A 12,827-nucleotide genomic window follows, 5' to 3' on the forward strand; every position below is an offset into this window, starting at 1 on the left:
TGGTATGGGGAGATAAGAGTAGCTGAGCAGAGTTGCAGTGGAAGCAGCGAATGATGACAGGCATACAGAGGACCTGCAAGGTGGATTCATAGCACCGGAGAGCAGAATGGCAGCGGAAGTGGTCGTTCGATGACAATGGTTTGCAGCCCCACTGCACCGTCTGTTGAAAGCAGTATGGCGCCCGCACAGAAAAAGGGCGCGAAATGATTGTCTGCCGTTGCTTTCATGGAGGGAGGGGCGACTGACGACATGTACCCAAAGCCACCCACGACAATGTTTTTTCCCCATCAGGCATTAGGAACTCAACCGAGAATTCCAATGGGCGGCGGAGGCTGCGGGAACTGTGCAATAGCTATGCACAGTGCAATGCTCCGAAAGTCGACACTAGCCTTGGTACTGTGGACACACTCCGCCGCTTTAATGCGTTAGTGGGGACACACACACAATCACAGAATCATAGAATATCAGGGTTGGAAGGGACCTCAGGAGGTCATCTAGTCCAACCCCCTGCTCAAAGCAGGACAAACCCCAACTAAGTCATCCCAGCCAGGGCTTTGTCAAGCCGGACCTTAAAAGGACCTCTAAGGAAGGAGATTCCATCACCTCCCTAGGTAACCCATTCCAGTGTTTAACCACCCTCCTAGTGAAATAGTGTTTCCTAATATCCAACCCAGACTTCCCCCACTGTAATTTGAGACAATTGCTCCTTATTCTGTCATCTGCTACCACTGAGAACAGCTGAGCTCCGTTCTCTTCGGAACCCCCCTTCAGGTAGTTGAAGGCTGCTATCAAATCCCACCTCACTCTTCTCTTCTGCAGGCTAAATAACCCCAGTTCCCTCAGCCTCGCCTCGTAAGTCATGTGCCCCAGCCCCCTAATCATTTCCCCTAACCCTGCCACTATCCCTAACCCTGCCAATGCTTTGATCATCTCGCCCTTTGACAGTGCCCATTAGGTGCTTCCGGGAGTGGCGAGGGGGAGGAGGGGGGCGGGATCTGTCTGACTGCAGCACCAAATGGGAATGTTTAGATTAACTGAAACTGTTTTGACTGGACAAAGATAAATGAACTTGCCTGAGTCCAGCATAGTGTCCCACAGGGCAAATATCCAGTGCCTGGACAGAAGCTGCCCCTGCTATTTCAGCCCTCAACCCCACGCCCCCAACTGTGTCAAAGCACCTCAGTCCTGACCTACAATTTAACATGCTGACTCATTTCAACGAATAGATTCGAAGTAAGCAAATGAGCCAGAGTGAGTAAGGTATGACTGGCTGAGTTACCTCTTTTGTCACAATGCTAATTTGCCTGAAGCAACAATGGGCCCTATGTGGCGATCAGGCTTTTCCATTGTTCCAGTTTTCCAATCATCACTGAAATCCCATTGATGGCTAGAATGCATCCTGACATTTTAGGATTGTTTGGACATAGTCTTCAGAAGTTAGCACGTTACAAACAGACTGTCAGTAAAGAAATGCTGTCAAGTTGAGTGTTAGGCCTTACTTGCTTGGCCAAGAGCTAAATACAGCCTGGTCGCTGACTCTGATACTTCTTGGTAAGATTAGTCTTTAAGGTGCCACCGGACTCCTTGTTGTTTTTGTGGATACAGACTAACACAGCTACCGCCTGATACTTGGTAAGGTGGGCTCACTTGAACAATAAGCCTTTTAGGCACACTTGCACAATGGAGATCTGTATTTTGGGAAAGTGACTCTGAAAGGGATTTAGGTGTCCTGGTGGAAAATCAGCAGGACATGAGCTCCTAGTGTGATGTTGTGGCTAAGAGCACTAATGTGAGCCTTTGATGTGTAAGCAGGGGTATATCAAGTAGGGAAGATATCAAGATGGTATTATCTCTATACAAACCGTTAGCAAAACCATTGCTGGATACTGTGTCCAGTTCTGGGGGCCGCACTTCAAAAAAGATGTTGAAAACTATAAATTGTTCTGAAAAGTGCTACATGAAAAATTCAATGTCTAGAAAAACCTACCTTATAGTGAGAGACTGGTTAAGAGATTACTTGATAACAACCTGTAAGTACCTATATAGGGAGAAGATTTCGGATACTAGAGGGCTCTTTAATCTACCAGAAAAATGCAAAAAAACCCAATGTCTGGAAGCTGAAGCTAGATACATTCAGAACAGAAATAAGGCGCAAAATTTTAATAATGAGAGTAATTCATCCTTGGAACAAATTACCTACAGGTGTGGTGGATTCTTCATCACTCTCAGTCTTTTAATCAAGATTAGATGTGTCTTTCTAAAAAATACTTTAATCCAGGAACTATGGACTTGACACAGTTTTCACTAGGTGAGGTTATCTAGCATATCATATCTAGCAATCACAGTGGTTCCTTCTGGCCTTAAAAGTCAATGAATGTTTCTGAAGAGAATGGATAAGTTGAAAGGAGGTGGTGAAGATAACTGAGGAAATCTCTTCTTAACTGTATCAATTTACAGAGCAACTTTGCCTTTATTCTCTCAGTTCAGCCCAGCTCATTTGATTCTTAGTAGACAAATAAGAATAGTTCCCACACTGGAGAAAAAAATGTATCCTACTTGGCCAATGTTTAGCCTGTTCAATGTGCTGATGGGAAAGCTAAAGAGAGATACAATGGCATTTAGCAGAACTTTCACTGGAGGCACAGTATCTCTGCAGCATATGATCCAACTATGGAAATCTGAGTGATACACATGTGCCTGTGTTACACAGGATTAACAAAACTAGCAATAGCAGTAGGCAGAATATTCCTTGCAGTTGACACCAGGATACATTTCAATCTAGTCTTTTAGTTAATTAAAATTCAGAAGAAAGCAATATGATATGCTTACTTGCAGTTATGTGACATAAACATTACATGTGTCTTGGTGCTGTATGGTGTTCCAGGAAGGGTGTGATCCTGGTACGTAAAGGAGATTGGGCTGGAAATCAAGGTGTATGGAAGCCTGTATGTTAGTGTCTTCACATAATTCACCCACCTTGCCATGGGGACCCTGCCCAAGACTCACCCCTCCTGCTGGGGAGGGCCCTGTATGTAGCTCATCCAATACATTCAGTATGGGCGGTACACAGCATCCGCTCTCCAGTTCTCAGGGCCAAGCAAACACTCCCACCATGCATTATGCTGGCAGGGTTGCAGCTCCCCCTCCAGCTCATGCGTCTCAGCCTCCCACCCCCACAGTGTGCAACTGACGAACGCAAATGTGACAAAAAGCCAAAATGTGAAACGCCTGTGTTTTGTTTTGTGTCACCCTATAACTGACATCATAATAATAATTAACCATAAATAAGGCTACGTTTTAGTCACGGATATTTGTAGTAAATGTCATGGACAGGTGAGAGGCAGTAAACAAAAATTCACAGCCCATGACCTGTCCATGACTTTTACTAAAAATATCCCTGACTAAAACTGGGGGGGGACTTGGAGGCACAGCCCAGGGGGTGCTGCGGGTGCTGGGGAGGGGGACACAGGTGCTCTGGGGGTGAGTCATGGCCCAGGGGGGACACCACGGGTGCTGGGGAGGGAGCCATGGCCCAGGGAAGCACTGCGGGTGCTGGGGGGTGGGAGGGGGCGCAGGTGCTGGGGGAGTTGTGGTCGGGGAGGGCGCAGGTGCTGAGGGGTGGAGCTTGAGAGGGCTGGGGCAGGCTTCCTACCCAGCTCCTGGGAAGTGACGATCCCAGCTCCCTAGCTCCATGTGCTGCCTCCGCTCCGTCCCAAGCCCTCGTTCTGCAGCTCCCATTGGCTGGGAACCCCGGGCAATGGGAGCTGCAGGGGCTGTGCCTGGCTGCTGGCAGAGGCAGCATGGGGAGCTCTGGGAGCTGAGGGAGAGGAGCCCCCCACGTAAGCAGTGACCCCAAACCAAAGCCCCGAGACCCCCCACACCCAAACTTCTGCTGCTGGGGGTGGGAGGCCCCCGAGACTGCCCCAGCGACAGACCTGGGGGCTGCCCGAGCAGCTCAGATGGCTCCTGGGTCAGGCACAAAGGGCTGCTGCACAAGTCACAGAGGTCACAGAAAGTCACAGAATCTGTGACTTCCGAGACCTCCGTAACAAACATGGAGCCTTAACCATAAAGCAGGTTTAAAGATCTTTCTCACTGGGTGAATTCAATAAAGCACTTGTTTACAAACAAAACTAAAAAACTAGAAATTCCATCACATACAACCATGAGAACTCCTAAAATGAATCACCAGCAGGAATCCTGGGTTCTCCAGATCCCTAGCCCAAATGTCTATCACTTGAGCCAAAGAAGTAAGGGCCACTTTGTAAAGTGATTGTTATGGTGCAAGGTGTTAATGGCTGCTGTCAGGGTTCCCTCCCCACTCTGAACGCTAGGGTACAGACATGGGGACCCGCATGAAAGACCCCCCCAAGCTTATTTCTACCAGCTTAGTTAAAAACTCCCCAGACACAAATTCTCCCTTGTATCTTAGGTTTAAGTAAAGCTGCCACCACCAAGTGATTTAACAAAGAACCAGGGGAAAGGACCACTTGGAGTTCCTCTTCCCCCAGCAATCCCCCCAAGCCCTTAAGCCCCCCTGAGAATAATATCCTAACCAATTGCTTACAAAATGATCAAAGACCCGAACCCGTGGGTCTTGGAACAATGGAAAAATCAGTCAGGTTCTTAAAAGAAGGATTTTATTTTAAAAAAATAAAGGTAAAAATCCTCTCTATAAAATCAGGATGGAAAATACTATACAGGGTATTCAGAGTCAAAACACAGAGGATTCCCCCCTGGGCAAAACCTTAAAGTTACAGAAAACAGGTTTCAGAGTAGCAGCCATGTTAGTCTGTATCCGCAAAAAGAAAAGGAGGACTTGTGGCACCTTAGAGACTAACCAATTTATTTGAGCATAAGCTTCCGTGAGCTACAGCTCACTTCATCGGATGCATTCATGTGCAAAACCTCTGAGGAAATGAGCGGTAGCTCACGAAAGCTTATGCTCAAATAAATTTTTTAGTCTCTAAGGTGTCACAAGTCCTCCTTTTCTTTTTGAGAAAACAGGAATAAACCTCCCTCTTAGCACAGGGAAAATTCAAGTTGCAGAAAACAGGAATAAATCTCCCTCCTAGCACAGGGAAATTTCACAAGTAAAACAAAAGATAAACTAATCCTCCTTGCCTGGCTTACGTATACTGGTTGCAATAGTGGAGACTTGGATTGGAATGGGTTGGAGAAGATGGATTTCTGTCTGGCCACTCTCAGTCGCAAGAGAGAACAGCCCACACAAAACAAAGAGCACAAACAAAACCTTCCTCCCCTCCCAAGATTTGAAAGTACCTTCTTTCCCCATTGGTCCTGTAGGTCAGGTGCCAACCAGGCTATTTGAGCTTCTTAACCCCTTACAGGCAAGGAGGAATTCTAGGCTACCCTTAGCTGTATGGTTATGACAGCTGCACTGAAGCATGTCTTTTATCTACAAGCAATCACAGACCTCCTCTCAGCTGATGGGAATGCTAGCCACCCTTCAGCAGTTAAGCTCTTTTATGGAATATAATAGCTGGAGACAATGGAAGCCACTGTCCAAAGCACTAGACCATATTCAAGGCTAATCAGAAGCCAACTATGTGGGCCAAGGGGTTTCCCCGGTGATTGATTTCAAACGCAGAGACTGGAGCATTGATTGATTGCAGCTATGTGTATCTCTGTGTGTCAGAAGCAGAAAGCAGCCAGAAGGCAAAAAGAAAGCCAACAGACAGTGAGAGAAGCCATGGAGATCATGGCCCAGAGAGAATACAGAGACATCGCTCCTTGGGACATAAGACTGGCTGGAAACACTGGGTTGGATTTCTGACCAAGGAAACTGCCTACAAATGTTGGTTCTTACTGTGTTCAGAGGAACAAGACTGTACATTCTTTGTAAATAAACAGGATTGCATCAAACAAATACCTGACATAAGAACTGCCATACTGGGTTAGACCAATGGTTCATCTAGCCCAGTATCCTGTCTTCTGACCGTGGCCAATGCCAGGTGTTTCAGAAGCAATGAACAGAACAGGCAATCATGGAGTGAGCCACCGCCTGTTGTCCAGTCCCAGCTTCTGGCAGTCAGAGGTTTAGGGACACCCAGAGCAGGGGGTTGCATCCCTGACCATGTTAGATAATAGCCATTGATGGACCTGTCTTCCAGGAACTTCTCAAGTTCTTTTTTGAAGACAGTTATACTTTTGTCCTCCACAATATCCCCCAGCAAAGAATTCCATACATTGTGTGTTGTATGAAGAAGTGCTTCCTTGTGTTTGTTTTAAACCTGCTGCCCAATTTCATTGGGTGATCCCTAGTTCTTGTGTTAGGTGAAAGGGTAAATAGCACTTCCCTATTCATTTTTTCTGCATTATTCATGATTATATAGACCTCTATCATATTGCACCCCTTCATCTCATGGGGCATCAATTTCTCCTGGTAATTGGAACAATCCCACAAGGCCCTGGTATTGGAAAGCCACTCTCGACAGATTTTTAAAGACAGTTAAGTGCCAAAAGGTTTGTTTAGGCATCTTGAAAATCCCACAAGGTGCCTAAAAGAATATTTAGGGACTTAAATACCCTTTAAAAGCTATCCCTTTTGTGTTGGGCAGCCAGAAGTGGGAGATGGGAAGTGATTCTACTTTGCTAATGGGCTACACAGCTAGTAGCTAGCGAGCTGTACAATATTGGGAATCTAGCTCCCTGAATTTAGTCCTGGCTTTGGAAAGGGAATGTGTTCTTGTGGATAGAGCAGTGGTTACCAGTACACAGGTTTGGGATGTCCTGCATGATATTGTAGTCCAGTGGGCTAGCTTGCCTTTATTATATTCACTGTTTTGCATTATATTCTGCTTTGCATTATATTTAGCAGTAATGCAAGAAACCTACAGGCCTGTATCGTATATGAAATACTTCAGCAAGTTAGCATAAGGCTTGAGGCCTATGAACTTTGAACAGATAAACTTTGCACAAAAAATGGCCCAACGGAAAACCTCAAGCATTTGGGGAGCTGAAAATAGAGTTTAAGGGGAATTCTGACCACAGGTACGTGAGTCCACCACAGAAGTGTCCTGGCAATGAACGGATGTACATAATAGGTACATAAGACACATCTAAGCTAGCCTGCTTGCTTGCCTGTATATCTTTTCTTATATGTTTTTTATTTTCTTATGGATTTGATTATTTGTTTTATTATGGGTTTATGGGTTTATATTAAAGTATATTTTGACTGTAACACAAGGGACCTACTGGGCACATCCTGTATGTTGAGCTAATGCATAGTTTGCATACATATATTTGGGACCTTTCACCTTGTGATAGGGTGATGGGGAGGGAGGGATAGCTCAGTGGTTTGAGCACTGGCCTGCTAAACCCAGGGTTGTCAGTTCAATTCTTGAGGGGGCCATTTAGGGATCTGGGGCAAAAATTGGGGGATTGGTCCTGCTTTGAGCAGGGGGTTGGACTAGATGACCTCCTGAGGTCCCTTCCAACCCTGATAATCTATGGTTCTATGATGAGCTAAAACATAAGGTCCATATATGGCTGCGACCTTTAACATAGAGGATGCATTGAAGTAGGTTGGCATGGGGGCTTCCTAAGTAAATACCCTTTTAAACTTAACAGGTACCGCACATCTTGGAACTTGGAAAGAACTGAAATAACCAGTTTGGACAGAAACAACAAATGTGATACCTAACCACAAAAGGGCCATGGTAACGAATTGACGTATATGATAATACGCTGAGATCACTGATATACTAGTCGATGGGAAAAGACACTCCAATGTTAGTAAGGTGAGGAAATACAAATAAGGAAAAGGGGGGGAAATCCCCTACTGAATATGCATCGAACACAACAGTGTCAGCATAACATATTATAAAAGTGGCATCCCAGCCTAGGGGCAGCAGGGGAGAGAAATGTAGTCCTTGGGAGATGCCAGAATGATGGGCACTGGTGATGATGTGGAGCGTGATGAGCAAGATGATGGCTCATATTTCAGGTTGTTCTACAGGAGATGTGTGAATATGTGCATGTGCAGATGGACATTCTGTAGTATCTCTATCTGCCTTACTGAGTTGGGGTGTTTGTGACTGTGCTAAATGCATTGATCATCTGTAGTTGTAAATATAAAAGAGTTCCTACAGTGTAGATGTTGCCACGGTGCGCATTGGGTTTCCCAACTATATAATAATTTAAATAATACCGGGCCTGATCTTGTCAACCCTCAAAGTAATAACTGGGGAGTCTTAAGTAATCAATATAATTAATACATAATCTAAAGATTGGGCAACAATAGGAAGTGCAGCTAAGCCTTGAGTCCGTCATACTAAAGACCTGGTTTTGGTTACTAGTGCTGTCAAGAAAGATCCTGTGTAACTTCATTTGAAAAATAATGGAAGGAAACCACTTGCTTCCCTCTTAGGGCAGGGATGCTGAACAGTAGATGTTGTGAAGCACATAGGAACACAAGTTTCCCTCAGTGAGGGAGAGGCATATGTAGAACCTACATCCTCCTGGCTTCTAACCCACTAGGTATTCCCTGAAGCCAAAGGGAACACTCCAAAGACGTGGAGTCTCATGTCTTCAGAACATTGACTTACTTTGCAGGTAAAACAGCCAAATGCAGAGAATCTCATGCAGTCTGGAAACATTGAGAAGACTGCTCCCATGAGGCTCTGTGCCAGTGGAGAAGGGAGGCAAGGAGCAGGGTCCTCAGAAGGCAGCTCTGAGTTGCTCCCTCCCTCCCCAAAACAAACAGTATTATTATAACAGAGTTGCCATCTCTCCAATATTTTTCACAGTGACAGGATTTCAGAGGGGGCTGGAGCTTGTCTGGTGACGCTGAAGCTGACAGAGTCTCTCCCCTCCACTAGCTGCTTTGACGGTTGGAGGGGACAGCAAAGAGCCCAGCAGCCTGGCATGGCTCTGCTCCCTCCTACCCTTCTGTGAGATTGCACCAAACAATTGCTGCTCCTCCCCCTCTCCACTGGAGCACCTGGCCTGGGAAGGGGAAAAGGGGAGGTGAAGACTCCCTGGAGCCACTTCCGCCCAGCTTGGGAAAGGGGAGAGGGGACCCCCACTGCAGACCCCTAGGCCAGGAAGATGGGAGTGAAGAACCATAGGAGGAGCAGAGGTGAGGGTTGGGGACTGAACGGCTGGGGGTAGGCACTGATGAGTGGACCTACCTGACTAACTGGGGAAGTGTACGTTCACCCAAAGGCGATTGCATCAACCAAACTTGTAATCTCATCAAAGACTAAAATCAGGTTTATTTGGCAAGAGCCATTTTCCATAAAACCATACTGGCAGGCACTAATTATATCTTCCTATTCTTTAACTCTTTAACAATTTAATCCCATATCAGCTTTCCATTATTTTGCCCAGGACTGAGGTCAGACTGACTGATTTATAGTTACCCAGGTCATACCACTTGCACTTTTTGACTATTGACACAGCATTAGTACACTTCCAGTCTTTTGGAATTTTGCTGGTATTTAAAAATGTATTACAAATTAACATTGGTGGGCCACTGATCTACTCTAGATAACCCTTTTAGGACTCCTTGGTGCAAGTTATTCAGGCATGCTGGCGGGGCTGAAACACAGTGCATCAACCTCATGTGACACAAATACATCAGCCCGCGTCTTTTCAAATACAGAACAGAAATATTTATTGAACACTTTCTGTATCATCATTAATTATTTTGCTATTTCCACCTAGTAATATACCATTACCATACCATTTTTAGAATTTTTTTAGATCCTAATATTCTTTTAAAACTCCTTACGCATAGCCCTACCAGCCTTAGATTTTTTCCTGATGTCTTTAGCCTCCCTTATCAATATTCTACACTTCATAACTACTAATTTATATTGATTTCTATCTATTTCCTTTTATTTCAATGTCATATATTGGGTTTTTTTATTTCTTTATTTTATTTATTGCTGCGTCCACCACATGACTGAACCATGATGGACTTTTAATCAAAATTGTCCTCTTTCTTGATGGTGGAAGTATGGCTTTTTGAATATCTAGTAACTTCTTAAAGAACAACCAATTTTTATTCACATTTTTCTTTCTAAATATTTTTCCAATCAATTTCCCGCAGAATTTTCCTCAGCTTTGAGAGATTAGCCCTCTTGAAGCAACAAGTCTATCTATCTCTGTTGGGACTGTCTTCTGTTTGTCCATAATGATGTACTCATGTTATGATCACTGATCCTGAGGCAACCACCAACTTTCAGTCCAGTGATAAACTCACCTTTAGCTGTCATAATGAGTTCCAAACCAGAGTTATCTCATGGGTGCAATTTGTGTTAGCTTTTGTATTAGATAATTATTATCTATAATTTTTGGAAATTGGAATTATGTTTTATTACTGGCTGCAAGAGATCTTCAGCATATGTCTCCTAAATTAAATGGCCCCATAACAACACCATTTCTGTCAACACATAACAGGTAGATATGTTCTATGGTCCGATTTAGTGACCTGTAACAGACCCCGCCACCAGTACCCTGTCCTGGGCTTTGTTAGGTAGCACATTGATCCATCTGCATTTGAGATCCTCTGTGGTTCTGAGTTATCAATAACTCTAAAACAGGTAACATGGTCTTTAATGTAGAGTGCCACCTCCCCTCCACCTCTTTTATCCAGTCTAGCCTTCCTAAGCAGGTTATAGCCTTGTCCCACAAGCATTCAGTAATGCCAATTATATCCATTTTTTATCCATGAATGAGCATTTCTAATTCCTCTTATTTGGTACCCAGACTCCTAGCATTAATGTATAAGCAACTTAAAAATTTCTTCTCTTCATTTTATTTGTCACATCAGTTCAATTTGTTCATGATGTTTGAGTTTTGTACCACATTTGCCTCCTCAGCATTCTTCTTTTGCGTTGATGGTTAAATGCCCTCCTTGCTGTTTCAGCTAGTCTTCAGCCTAGAAGACTAGCCCCCTACTTGTGAGATGCAGGTTATCCTGTTTGTACAGCCCCTTGGCCAACTGGAATGTGGCCCAATGATCCACAAAGCCAAAACCTATTTTTTGCCTTCTCTTGCTCATTAGGTTGGTAGGATCGCTAAGGAGATCACTTGGACTGTCCTCTTTTTCTACTCCCTTCCAAGATGACTGAGATTTTCTATCATTTGTGTGGTTCCATGTGATGCTTTGTCTTTGGTTCCAGTGGGTATCATTGTCAGTGGAGACTTGCCAGACAACTTCATAATAATCCTGTCTAATCCTACAATGACATCTCATATTTTCACTCCTGGGAGACAGTACACCAGCCTATTGTCCTCATGTCCCTTGCTGAATTTTCTATCCACTCCTCTTAATATGGACTTGCTGACGATGATTGTTTGTATTCTCAGGATGATTGAAGAACCTCTCTTGGTAGCTGCTTACTTCATACCATATCAGGTGTGTCCCCTGTAGTTTTCTGTTCCATTCCTTCAGAGACTGGTTCTTCCATGGTTGGCTTGCTGAGTGTTTGAACACTTTTTGATACTACTAGTCAGGTTGAATGACTACAAGTTTTCTTTCCCCTCTTGGTCACAAATCTCCTGTTCACTTCTTTGCTTTCTACTCTCTTCAATTCCCTTATCACTGATCTTTTCCCTTGTGGTGTTTGTCACAAAGATTTCTGAATTGGCTGATTCAAGAAGCTTTTGTTTTCTCAAATGCTGCATAATGTTGCAACTTATGCTTCCAGACTATATATCGTCTCTTCTAGTAAGGCCACCAGCTTGCATTTCATTCATGAGAATTCTATTTTATCATCTGACAGAAAGGAAAGCAGCACATCTAAGGCAGGTCACAGCAACGGTTCCCTCATCATCCATATCTGCTACCTGTTGGAGAGTCATACCTCAAATAGAGCTCACACTCCCTCTCTGCATTCGCACTAGAACTCATCTGGTTGTCTGCCTCTGTTAACCTGGCAACCACCATACTGTCTCACTGCTCAGCTCACTCAAATAGCCGCCCGGAGCCTGGTTCTGGACAATGGCCCAGGCCTCCCGCCACACACCCTTGTTGTTAGTGCTGCAGCAGCGTCGCTAAGGCCGCTAAGTGCTGTTGTTGCTGGAGCTGCAATGTCAGCTGCGTTCGCAGGGAATGCAGTTCACCGATTCAGCAGACCTCAATGTTACTCATAAAGAAAGGCCACGGGTTCAGTTCGGCGGCGAAGGCACTTGGCCGGGTTTATTATTCGCAAAACACGGTCCTAGTGCCCTGGCTCCGTGGTTACAGGTACACTAACACGTGTATGCTCACGACAATGGTACCACCTCAAACAGGACACCACAATCTCGTCCCCCAGACAGGCACAAAGATGCCCTTCCTATGGCTTCTCCTTTTACACATTGATACAGACACGTTACGTATTACACTCCGGACCACCCTTCTCCTTGGACCTACTGATTTTTCCAAAACATCCTTATCCATTGTCCTGGCATCGCCTCCTTATTTTTATGACGGGTCAGTGTGTTCCGGTGCCATCTCTTAGGGATGTGTTTACACAGTTATTTGAGAGATTTGTGTGTTTTTGTACCATCATCTCTGGTCAGGAATGTAGTTATCTGGTTAGCTGACACCTAGTGTGTTACTATTCTGCCAAGGCCACAGCCTTTGGTTTACACTGCTAGTGATATCTTGAGCTCCTGCAAGGCCTACAGTCCCCCCCCCAGCCACTGTGGGGGCCACAGCCCAGCCGCACAACCCTCACGCAGAAACACAACAAGCACTGAATCCTTCTTCCTGCAAGCACAGGATTCACAGCTCAGAAGCTCCCTGTCTGCTGCTCTTGTTACCTGCTAAAGTGTTTGGAGGGGAAGGGAAGGAGGCTGGTGACATAGGC

Source organism: Natator depressus, chromosome 17, assembly GCF_965152275.1.
Source record: "Natator depressus isolate rNatDep1 chromosome 17, rNatDep2.hap1, whole genome shotgun sequence".
Lineage (NCBI taxonomy): Eukaryota > Metazoa > Chordata > Testudines > Cheloniidae > Natator > Natator depressus.